Source organism: Nipponia nippon, unplaced genomic scaffold (genome assembly GCF_047370975.1).
Source record: "Nipponia nippon isolate SJK-2023a ecotype South Korea unplaced genomic scaffold, ASM4737097v1 scaffold_1, whole genome shotgun sequence".
NCBI lineage: Eukaryota > Metazoa > Chordata > Aves > Pelecaniformes > Threskiornithidae > Nipponia > Nipponia nippon.
In genome coordinates this window covers 105,132,277-105,144,822 of record NW_028262290.1, presented here as the reverse complement: position 1 = coordinate 105,144,822, position 12,546 = coordinate 105,132,277, and the positions used below count along the sequence as shown (strand labels likewise).

The window sequence follows — 12,546 nt, the reverse complement described above, 5'->3', positions numbered from 1 at the left end:
GCAGGTACACCTCTAAGCATCTGTGGCCATGGTTATGTCTGTGCAGCAGCAGGTATACCTCCGAAGGGATTGCAGCCCAAGGGTAAGTCCACACTGGAGAAGGTACACCTCGAAGCATCTGTGGCTGTAGGTAAGTCCATGCTGCAGCAGGTACATCTGTACACCTTGAAGTATCAGGGGCTGTGCATGAGGTCATACTGGAGCACCTCAAAGCATGCGGCCATGGATAAGCCCATGACACAGCAGGTACACCTCTAGAGGGACTGCAGCTATGGGTAAGGCCATGTTGGAGCAGGTTTACTTCTGAAGGGACTGTGGCTGTGAGTAAGGCCACTCTGGAGCAGGTACATCTTTGAAGGCATTGTGGCCCATGGAGAAGGCCATGCTGGAAGAGGTGCACCTCTAAGCGACTGTGGCTGTGGATAAGTCTATGCCGCAGCAGGTATACCCCTGGAGACACTGTGGCTCATAGATAAGGCTCCACTTGGAACAGGTACTCCCTCAAGGGACAGCGGTCTGTGGATAAGGTCAAGCCAGAGCAGGGGCAAGGGGAGGAGTTCATCACAATGTTAAACACTATAACGTAGGCCAAAGGGGCCAGGGGTGGAGACTGTGATGGAAATACCTTGAAATTGTTGTAACCCATGATTTGAGCTGCATGTTGTACAAATTACTATAGCAGGAGCCACTGGAAACAATGGAGGACAAGCCTTACAAGAAGCAGTGCAAGTGCAGCACTGACTCAACCTGAGCTGGCTTTGGTGCCCAATAACTCCACACAACACACCACCTCTCCTGTCCTGAGTGACCACCATAACAGATGGAGCCCAAAATCATGGACTAAATGAACTCAATGGACATTTTACAGACATTTCACATGGGTGGTCCACAGACTAAAGAGAATAATATCTGTGTATTATATCAAAAGATGGGAAGGGTGGTGGTGACTAATGAGAATGTATTGGATAGTGTGAGACCTGAGCATGACATAAATGGTATGAAATAAGGGGTGGAGAATGTGCTGGTTTTGGCTGCGATAGAGTTCATTTTCTTCATAGTAGCTAGTATGGGGCTATGTTTTGGATTTGTGCTGAAAACAGTGTTGGTAACACAGGGATGTTTTAGTTACTGCTGAGCAGTGCTTACACAGAGCCTTTTCTGCTTCTTGCACCACCCCACCAGCAAGTAAGCTGGGAGTGCACAAGAAGCTGGGAGGGGACACAGCTGGGACAGCTAACCCCAACTGACCAAAGAGATTTTCCATGCCATATGGTCATGCTCAGCATATAAAGCTGGGGGAAGAAGGAAGGGGGAAACATTCAGAGTGATGGCATTTGTCTTCCCAAGTAACCATTACACGTGATGGAGCCCTGCTTTCCTGGAGATGGCTGAACACCTGCCTGCCCATGGGAAGTAGTGAATGAATTCCTTGTTTTGCTTTGCTTCTGCACACAGCTTTTGCTTGACCTGTTAAACTGTCTTTGTCTCAGCCCATGAGTTTTCTCACTTTTACTCTTCTGATTCTCTCCCCCATCCCACCAGGGGCGGGAGGGGGAGCGAGCGAGCAGCTGTGTGGTGCTTAGTTGCCAGCTGGGGTTAAACCATGACACCACCTCTCTTGAACACCTTTTCTCTTGCTGAATGCTGCTCAGCAATAATTATGATACCTAGGAAATTCTCTGTGCCTCTAGGCAACATGCCTAAGTCTGTGAAATCCTCAGTTTGTATTCTTGTAACTTCAGTCAGGTGAATTCACACTTTTCCCAATCATTAAATTTCTTCATTAACTAATGGATCCAGCTACACCTGAAATACTTCATTGTATCAGCCATATCACACTGAAGTTGCACTCAATCTTCATGTAAGAAGACTTTTCTTTCAGAAAGTGCAGGAGAACTTCAGTTCCGAATACAGTAAGTCAGAGTTACTTGAATTGAAACTCCCAAATCTGTTAGTATGTACAGCAAATCTCAGGGCCATGGTAAACAAATGAAACTGGTGCCCAATTTGATGTCATGAAAAAAATAAATGGAGCAAGCTTACCACTCTTCTGAGAGCTGTCAAAAGATAGTTAATGACTCATAGAAAAACCTTGATTTGCTCTGCACACATGCTTCATTTCCCTCACCACTTCAAGTGCAACGAAGTGAAAAATTCTGCCTGCTTAAACACTCCTACTCTATTTTGAAATGTTTTTCCCTTCTCAGCTCTACAGGTCTTCAGAGCACTTATTCATTAGGGAACAACTACAAATAACCGTAACAGCACCCACATGAGTAAGCCAAAGCAAGTAAACTGAACAACCCAAAAATGTTTACACAGGCAATGCTCCCTCTACAAGCACACTGCAAAAGAAGTGTCCGTTTCCTTGAAAGACTTGAAGGAGAAAGAAATTGTTCCAGGATGCCCAGGAAAAGAATGAATTCACGATACTCAGAATGGAAGCTGAAAGCAGAGGAACGTGACTGAAAGCTCAGAAGTGCCATCAGGAAAGAGAAACTGCATTTTCTCACTGGCAAGGGTCTGATTCTCAAGAGTGATAAGGCCCTCCAGCTCTCAGCTCTTCCTAAACTCCAAGCTTAAAAGGAACACCTAAGGCTTTCTGCCCATTAAGAACCTGCCCACCCCTATTAGCAGAACTGCCCAGTGTCCCCAAGAAGCACACTTTCCTAGGCCTGCCATCGGGCAGAGCTCTTCCCTTCCTGTTCTCCCACAGCAGTGACACCCACAGCCCTGCTCTAAGCACAGGATGCACAATTCCACCTGGTTAAGCAACAACAGGCATCACCATGCAGATGACACCTAAGAACCTGAAGTTGCTTTGCAAGAGGTAGGAATGATTATCACCTCCAAAAAGACAGCCTCATTGGGATCCATTTTCTAAGTTACAAATTCTCTCACTGTGTATCATTTTACATTTCAAGCTATATTACTGATGACAATACCAGTATGAGTCAGTGACATGGACAATGTGTAGCAGTAAAGCCCACTTTGCTTGAATTTCATTCCTGTGCTCCAAGCATTAGTCACCACATTCTTTAAAAACAGAATAAAACCCAATAAAAAAAAAAATCTATTAAAAGGAAGAAAAGCCATTACTCACATTTCATGCCAGCTCAGCCTAACCATGTTTTCTATTAAGCAGAATAATCATGTTTTCATAAAATCTCACACCTGCAGGGAACAGTTTCATTTAAAAGCACACAGATAAGGCACTAACCAGCTCAACTGGGTGTTCATGAAGTGTTAATTCATTAAACTAGGGATGACAAGGTGTTTTCCCCTTCTCAAATGAGCACAAGCCATTAAAAAACAATTCTCAAAGATGCTTCTGATTATTTAGCAGTTCCTTCTGGCAACACGTTTCTTTAACCACATGATCACTGACTATTTTGATACTATTATCTTAAACTAGACTATGAATCAACATTTCAGTCCAGGTTTTCCCCAGAACTACTGTACTTGCAGATTTCAGATGTCACAGCTGAACACAGCCACTCTTTCCCAATTAGCTCCCAAATTTTCTTTCTTGGGGAGCAGCACACTTTCTCCTGCAGGACATAATCAAAGCTGAGGTGCCTTACGACCTAGTCTCTAGCTTTCAGGAAAGGTTAGCTTGTTGACACACTTCGTGCCCCTAACGTACAAAAAGAACGGCTATTATCTCTTCAGGACAGAATGAGCATCGGTATTTCAAAATAAAACTGAGAGTAACAGCATGCACACACACAGGAAACAGTCAAAGTGTTTCAGTTACATAGAAATAAAACGTCAAAACTGCATTTTTAAAAATTACTGTTTGCTTCAAAGTACCTTTGCACAGCAGAGAAAGCAGGTATTTGACAAAAGAATACTCACAGCAAAAGCTAAAAGATTTTGGCACGCTACTCTTGTGCTTCCTGGGGGATGGAATTCTAGCTGGCTTCTGGCATAATTCCTCTAGAGATTAGTTTCTTTAGCGAGACCTACAAATCCCATGATGCACTTCAACTGTGACGATAAAACCATTGTGCTTCAGGAAAGCCACTACTTGGAGTCCAGTGCTTGGGCGGGGGGGGGGGCAGGGTACACAAATGAAGCATATCCCATGAAGCAGCACAAAAGTAAAAGCAAGATATTAGATTGAAAATGCAAAATTTTTAAGCCTCAAATGGGAAGAAGTCTATGGAAGAAAATTAAGTTTCCAGCCAGAATTAAACCTGTTTCATCCCCTGCCCCATCATTAAGCATCTTGAAACACATATGTAATTTAATATAGCCAGATGAATCTTAACATAAGATTCAAGCCTACACACTTAAGTATGCTTTTGTACAGCAGACAGACAAAGGAGTGGCATGATAGCTCCGAAGTATTTTAAGTAACCACGGTATATAAGACAGAAATAAGACAAGTAAAGGAATATTGGCATACATAAAATACTGCAGAACATGAAAGCTCTCCAAATAACGCAGAACAGCTGGATTCAAGCTGCAGCAAGGCCATTGCTGAGTATCTGCTGAAAGCAAACAACTGCAAGGTTATAAAAAGCACAAAACATGGAACTCTTGAAAACAACTACAGAATTACTGCCACTTATTTCTTTACAGAGTCATAAAGACAGTGTATGAGACTTGCCAATATTTATTTGTCATATTTTATTTACAGATTGAAGATGTACTTCTAAAATAGGTGTATTGCCGATATTTGAAAAATACAATTTTGCTTTCAACAAACCACAATCAAAGAGCAAGAGCAGCTACGATAGAATAGCAGTTTTTTAGATGCTCATAAACTTAAACTTAAAAAAAATCCAGTATTTGGACTAGACAAGAGAAAGCAGAGAGGAATTTTAAGAAACAGACTAATAACAATCTCAGTGTTTTGACTGAAATCTACTAATCTAAAAATTTATTACTTAAAATTCAGTCTACCACTAAAAACGTGCATCCTCTCCCAGAGTTTGATCTTAAACACCCTAATCTATTGAACCTGTCACTGGAAATGCCAGGTTTCCCAGAAGCTGCAGTAATACGTCATAAATTGTACTTGACTTTTCATCTTCCAAATCTAATCCATCTCAACTGAAAATAAAAATAAATATAAGTGAATGACTGCAAAAAAGATAGCACACCTCAGGAAAGGCTTATTTTTAATTAGTGAGATACTTGTGTCCATAAGGAAGTGTTTTCAGGGGTTTTTCAAACACAAATTAAATTGATTACATACTAAAATCAACAGCAATGAATTTAACCATAGACCTAGTCAGGTTCCAGGCTCTCACTTCTTGACCATAGCAACAGGCTGTGTGTTTATGAACTCAAATCAGATAACAACTTCTTTATCAAACCCAAAGGGAACAGTTTGTTACTGAAATCCAGGCAGCTGAAGTTTCTTCATATATATATAACAAAAGAAAGGCAAATTACCCATAACCTGACAAAAGTACAATGTCAACAATTCATGAAAAATTACATTTGGATTCCAAACACTATAGAAAGGCTCATATACACCAGGTAAACAAAACCTAACAGATATGTTCAGGAAATCACACATTCCCAGATGTACAAGCACATAATACCCACAAAGATATTCTTTGCTCTCATAGTTACTATTTTCAGGACACTGACTGCTAGAAGAATATCCCGTAACAAGTCACTATCGCCTATTAATCATTAAAGCTAGACAAAACAAAAGCTTGGATGCACGCAAGTTGTGTTTCCATGACTAATTCCTTTACAATTTGGGGAAAACTCTTACAAGACTGCGGAACACAGATCACATCTCCTTCTTCAGTAGCCCCAGGAAGGGCAGAAAACAAGGATGCCCACAATGTGGTACAGAGCATAACACTGCTAGAGCTAGGAGTTACAAACCACCCCACCTCCAGAAGAAACCTCTAATGAAGTAATCCATTAGCTTGTGGTTGGTATCAAACAGCCAGGAATGCTTGAGCTATGCCTGGCCATAGCACCTCTTAGTCTCTCCTGGTACAGCAATTCCACTTCATACTAAAGCACCGAAGTGGGAAGGGGAGAGTCTGCATGCAGAGCATACAAAGAGGGAAGACCATAGGACCCCTAAGCCAGTACACTCTCCCATGATGCGGAAGGCTCAGGTTCAAGCTCCTGCTCTCCTTTGCTTCCACATTGTAGATGAGCACCCCAAACACAGTGCTACAGTATGTGTCTCTTCCTGGCCCCATGAATACTGGATTATTTACTACAATGATCTAGTCTCAGATCCCAAAACCAACTTTTTCCCCTCCTTCCTTCCCAGTGGGATGCCCTCAATTCCCCCCACCCTCCCTCCCAACTACCAACTTTTCTGCTCGATAGCAACAAGTCATCTCGGCTGGCCACTACAAACCCAGCTGCTGCCCTGAAACAGGAGGACATATGCTAGCCAGCACAGAGGAGGACTGAGCTACTGACATCACGGCTGCCAGAGGACAGAATGAAGAGGAGGCAGCCACTTCTGCAAGGATAAGAAGCAACAGCAGCAACCTGACACTGACCAGCAGGCTGGAAGAAGGTGCAGAACTTAGCACACAGCTGTTTGGGCCCTCCTCATCCCGTCTAGAGAAAAGGTGGCAAGCCAGATGGAAGTGTCTCCTGGGCCACTTTCAACTGCAGCTACCTGCTGAACCACTAAAACAGAGATACAGAAACCTAAAGGCAGAAAAAAGCCTCAAAATGTATTAATCAGGATGAACACAAGTGATTAGGACACAAAAGTGTCCTAATTTGGCGATCAAGAAGTCTTGCAAAAACCTTAAGTTTTTGTCCAAAATATTTTCATGCTGAAAGACAGAAGGTGCAAGGTGCTTTATTTTTTTTTTTTATTGGTGCAAATAAACATGGCTAGACAAAATATTTCTGCAGAGACCCTCCTATCCAACAAGACAATATTATGCAAATGTAAATAGCCTTCATCAAATTACACTAGTGGCTTCTTTTTTCACTTTACCTTCTCAAATGAATTTTAGTAGTACTAGCTGCAGAAAAAGGGCAAGTATAGAAAGACCAATGGAAGAAGGAAGCCACCCCATTTTACTTCAACTAAAAAGACAGCGGTAAATACACTTCTATTGATCAGTGGGAATGTGCTTAGAAAACATACAGTCTGAGAAATTATTGGCAAGGGACAAGAGGGCAGAATGGTACATTGGAAGTTTTATATATGGTCTAATGATGTTTTTCAACACAAGGGAAAAACTACAAATTCATTTACATTGCAGGATTCCACAGTTTACCCAACTAAAATCACCTACCTTCAAGAGAAAAAATAACAACACAGCATTTTAATTCAAAGTAAAAAAAAAAAAAAAAAAAAACATATGTCTGCAGGTTAAAGTCATGATCACTCACTTTTTCACTCTGTCCACAAGCATACAGCTTTCAACAAACTGGGAGGAAAAAAGATTACCTCAACTCTACATTTTTTTGTTTGTTTCTATGGTTAAGGCTTAAAAGATATCACCACCACCTTTGTGTTTCAGTAAATCAATGCAAGACGGACAGATTAAATAAAAAAGCTAAGCTCTAGAAGTGCCTCCTGAATATGTAAACCTAACAGACCACTCTCCAAACACCACCATTCTCTTTCTCATTCCCCAAAATCACAAATAAATACATTCCTAAATGGATTAGCATCCTCTTTCTGCCATTCCCAAAGCTAAAGGAGTGTCTATGTAGCTTAAGGAACTACAAAGACATAACAGCATATTCCCTTCCTCTGTCTCTGAGTCTGCTTAATTTCCTCAGATCTTTTCCACTGGAGGTGCACTGGAAGGAGGCTGCATCAACACACCTGTCCATTAGATTACTGCAAATCAATCTGTCACCTTATGCCTCAAGCAATTCATTATCTCAATTCTGTTATCACACAGGTCTGTACCTGCAGGGTAATTAGATAGTAGCATGGGCAGGAAAAAAAAAAAATAGAAAAAAGAAAAAGAAAGGTGAACACCTAGTCCCTGTGAAGCAAGGCAATGTTAATCTCCTATCACTGGCAGATCACTACAACAGACCCTGCAGGCTATGGAAATTCTGCCTTAACACATCAAGCACAGAACAGCTATACCCCCTTCCTGAACTTAGAAGTCCTCAGTGTGCAAGTCCAGTTATATTCTTAAACTATGCAAAAAAAAAAAAAATAGCAACTTTAAAAGCACAGCTACATGGTGAAGTACATCAATACAGGAGACTACCAAATCAAGTGGGAAAAAAAGGGAGGGGGGGAACTTACATGCATGAAGTGCATTACCACTATCATTGCAGACTCTCCCACACTGCCATAAAGATAGTTTAAACATACAAAAAACTCCTCACTCTCTCATTTATCAGATGTTCCTTATTATGTTTATCCTGCCATTCCAAGCACTGCACTAAAGGATTAATTTTAAAAGCCAAAATGAATACAACGAAGTATGCTCCTCTCAGAGTGCTAGGGGTGTTGCAAGGAGCAGGGCAGCAGATTGCTCTGTCCCCAGGTGAGAAACATCATCTTCCAGGCTGTTTTTCTGAAATTCAGTTTTCATTCATCATCAAATGGCAGGCCTCACTTTGGGGACACTGGCCTGCCAAAACTTTAATAGCTTTGACATTTCCAGGATGCTTGCTTCCCCCCACCTTATCCTCTACCCCTCACTAAAATAATTTGCTGCTAAACACCTGCAAACACTTACATGCAAATCCAGGCCTGCTGTGTAAGAAACAATTAAGCAGGGACCGAACTGACTTTCAGAGAGGCTGTACAGTCACTTGTACACCACACACCCCCAAAAAGAACACTCACACACACCCCCCACAACAACAACAACAAAACCAACAACAACAAAAGCCTGAACCACTAACTGTCCCCCATCTCTCCTATCACACACACCTTCCTTCATGGCTGGAGAGTGTCCATCAAGAGGGATTTCCCAAGAGAAGGTTCTTCAGCAATAGCTCAGGTGTGTAGTTGATATATAAAGCCTCTCGTTAGGATTTGGTAACTTCTGACTACTTTCAGTCCTGTATTTCAGACCTCTGTATAGAAGGCAGAGGAGCTGAGTTTAACTTGACCTGCAAAGGTTCTTCTTTTCTAGGCTTCACTTCCTTGTTGCTGGTCAGTCTTAGCCTATCGATTCACCGTAGTGCTAAATAGGTCTGACATTTCTGAACGGTAAACAACAGGAATTGCTTCACAGTGCTATTTCACTGAAACAATTCATTTTAATTCTTAAACCATCAACATGAGGTAAATGAGTACCTTACTTAACATCTGGATAAACACTTCAACTCTGATCTTCAGAACCTCACTCAGTGACTCAGTGTCAGAATTAGGAATCAGACTACCCATGCAATATTTTAGGTTGCATTTAAAGGCCAAAAGTGTGGCAAACCTGTACTTACAGCAATACATGGTATTTTTCATATCACAAGAACACAATGACAAACAGTAATGTGCAAGCTGTTTCAGTACTTTTTTTTCCTCCACCCAAAAAAATAAAGCTGTAAATTTCTGACAAGTTTTGTGAAGCTGATGGACAAGGCACATTCAGCACTCATTACTACAGAAGAAATTGTACATTCCCAGTAGGTACTCAGTAAGGATCAGGAGATTCTTCCAGCGTGTGAATGAGTTAACAATTCGATTCTTCAACTTGCAGCCAGAAAAACACCACTAGAAATTCTCACTAGGAATAAAACAGAACTCTAAGCCCTAAAATTAAATGTCTAGCCAACCATTATGCTTCTTGTAGTACTTTTAGTGACTTCTAAATTAATTTCCTTGTATTGCAAATGTTTGACCACATTTGGTTTTCCTTCTTTACACCTGTTCTGCAATTTTAGCACTGCTTGCTATTTTGGTTACCATCTCTGTTTTTGTTTTTGTTAAAGAGTATGTTTAGGAGACACACGAGTAATTGTACTAATAATGTTTTACTCCAATAAGCCTCACTGATGTCTCCAAAACACCACCTCATTCTCTGTCGTTTTGGTCATTTCCAGAGAAGGAAAGTCAGACACAAAAGACACGAAGAAACTCTCCATCAGCTTTGTCAGACACAAAAGAAATTGCTGTATTCTTCCAATCTTCTGCACTATTATATCACTATCTCAGTGATGCCACATCTTCTGCCAGCTGTAGAGCTTATCGTCAAAAGAGAGAGAAGCTGGAGGGATGAACTTGCACGCCACTTTGCAAGCAGCACAGCCAGAGAAACAACCCATAACAGGGATCTTTTTGTATGTTCCAGCTATAAATATTTTCTGCATGACCAGGAAACAGGAGCAGGCCAAAGAAGGTAATGCCAATGGTAACAATATCCCAAAATATCACAGTTGTTCAGTAAAACGAAGTGTGAACTGCAGAAAGGTACTTTGGATTAAGTTAGAGATTGCAAGGAACACTGATTAAACCACTTGTGGCCACTGCCTTCTCTAAATAATCGTTCCCTGTGGTACATACAAGTCTACGCCGAAATGAAATGGATTGTTCTTAATTTAACTCATGGAAAACTCTTGGCAATACAGCACTGATTCGTGAGCACCTGTACTTCAAACAAATTAAAAGACTAATTAAGCCTTCCAATAAACATTAGTTATTAGAAGTAATCAATTTAATTACAACAAACAAAAAACCCTTTTGGCTATATAGGACGAAAAAACCACTGCTTCCAATATTTCAGAGGTTCTATTTCACAGCTTCAAAGTCATCAAGAATCTCATCATTTTCAGCAAAAGCCCCACTTGGCCTTCTATACAATAAACTTGACTAGCTAACTGCAGCAGTTTCTTTTAAAAATTAGCCAACTTAAGACATCTGTAATCAGTCATTGTGTTGAGCAGTATCAAGAAGTTTCCTATCAAACATCACATAAAATAGACCCAAAGCCTCCTTAGTACAGCTAGAGCCCTTGTGGCTCTCGCCACTGTTTCATTTCATACCTTGTAAAATGTAAACACTGCTATTACAAATGTAATGACTACCACCCAGGCACTCCTCAACACAAAAAAATAATATACTATTTAACATGTAAACAGCATTCAAAAAAAAAAAACCCAACAACAAAAAAAAGAGCATTTCAAATTACACAAAATGCTGTAATTATCACCTAATCCTAGGCTTGGAAATGAGACATTTGGTTGAGGCACAACTCCTTACTGCTCAGGAGATCATCCCAGCTTGGAGGGTCGCGGCTCTGGAGCCTGAGCTGTCTGGCCTGTGCCGATGCCAGAAGTAGTTTAGGACCTGGGCAGTTGTCAGAAGACACACAAAGATCCTGAACCTCGATCCTCCATAAGGATCGTTCATCTAAGAAAAGCACCAGTAAACTAGAGATTTTGACCTTTCTGTAAGACAGCTGGCAGTTTTAGCCAGTGATGGCAAACCACTGCCAACAGGTAGAAGCTGGGCACCGGGAGAGATCTGGGTGGGCACCAAAGACAACACCATTTATCACGGACACCAAACAGATGCGCTGCAGCGGTGTAGGGCAGTCTCAGCAGCGGCTGGCAGCAGACGGCACCTCAGCCCCGCACCGGGTGTTCCCCCCGCCTGACAAGCCCGCAGGTTTAAGTAACTTCCCAGGAAAGAAACACATGCCTTGCCGCTAAGCTGCCCGGCATGGAGAGACCCGGCCTGGCTACAGAGACTCAGGGGCGCCTTCCTGGCCCCTCGGCCGGCCCCCGCCTGCCGACGGCGCAGCCCCGGGCCCGCCGCCGCCATCCTGCCCTCCCCGCGGCGGCGCTCCGCCACCTTTGCCCTCCCCGCAGCAGGAACCCCTGAACGCTCTCCCAGCGGACGGCGTTCCCGATCCCGCTCGCCTGCCCCGGCCCCCGCCCGGCCCGCTCCGCCAGGGGCGGGCAAGCAGGCCCCGGGGGACGCTTCGGCCCGCCGCCGGGAACAACGCCCCTCCCCACCCTAACGCGCCCCGGGGGCGAAAGCACGGTCCCCCCTCGCCCGGTGGCGGCTGGCCCCGCAGCCACTGCCTCTCCTCAGCCCCCGCCGCGGAGGCACCGCGGCCCGCCGAGGGGCCTCCCTCCCCGCCGCCGGACCTCCTCCGCCCCACCAGGAACAAAGCCCCGCGCCGCCGCACCGGCGGGCGCGCTCCCACTCCCGTAGTTCCCGACGGCCGCCCAAGTTTACCTCGGTTCCCCGGCTCCGCGGCCGGGCAGTGCGGCTGGGCTGGAGAGCCGGAGCACTGATCCCCCTCCCCCAGCGCCGCACAGTCTTGTTTTTATTTCCTACGGTCCCTCCCGCCGGGAGAAACCTCCAGCGCTTCGATCGAGGCTGAGGAGGAGGCGGGGAAGAGGCGCGTAGCACCGCTCCCGGCCGGGGAAGGGGGGTGCGGGGCAGCCCCGCCGGGCCGTGCCCCGCTGCGCTCACCCTGCGGCGGTGACACCGGCCCCGCCTCGGCCCTGCTACCTGGCGGGATCCCCCCGCGGCCCCGGGACAGGCCTGACCCCCCCCCGCCCGGGAGGCTTGTCGCTCCGGGGCGGGGGGTGTCTCCGGGCCGAGGGGAGCCCGGCAAGGCTGGGTTTTCCCAGCCCGTGCCCCAGCGGCTTTGAGCTTAAGTG

At 44.2% G+C, this 12,546-nt stretch overlaps 1 protein-coding gene across 9 annotated transcripts in view; it reads right to left on the bottom strand.

Annotated features, from left to right (window-relative positions):
* TNS3 (tensin 3) overlaps positions 1-12,546 on the bottom strand; it is a 236,062-nt gene that overhangs the window by 191,643 nt on the left and 31,873 nt on the right. For 3 of the 9 annotated variants that reach the window (XM_087766134.1, XM_087766160.1, XM_087766145.1), the window contains exon 1: positions 12,116-12,507. The exons of 5 other annotated variants lie outside the window; for them this stretch is intronic. The gene's annotated coding sequence lies outside the window, so the exon portion shown is untranslated. Of the gene's footprint in view, positions 1-12,115; positions 12,508-12,546 lie in introns of those variants that run through there. One more of the 9 variants, XM_087766152.1, reaches the window with a different exon arrangement.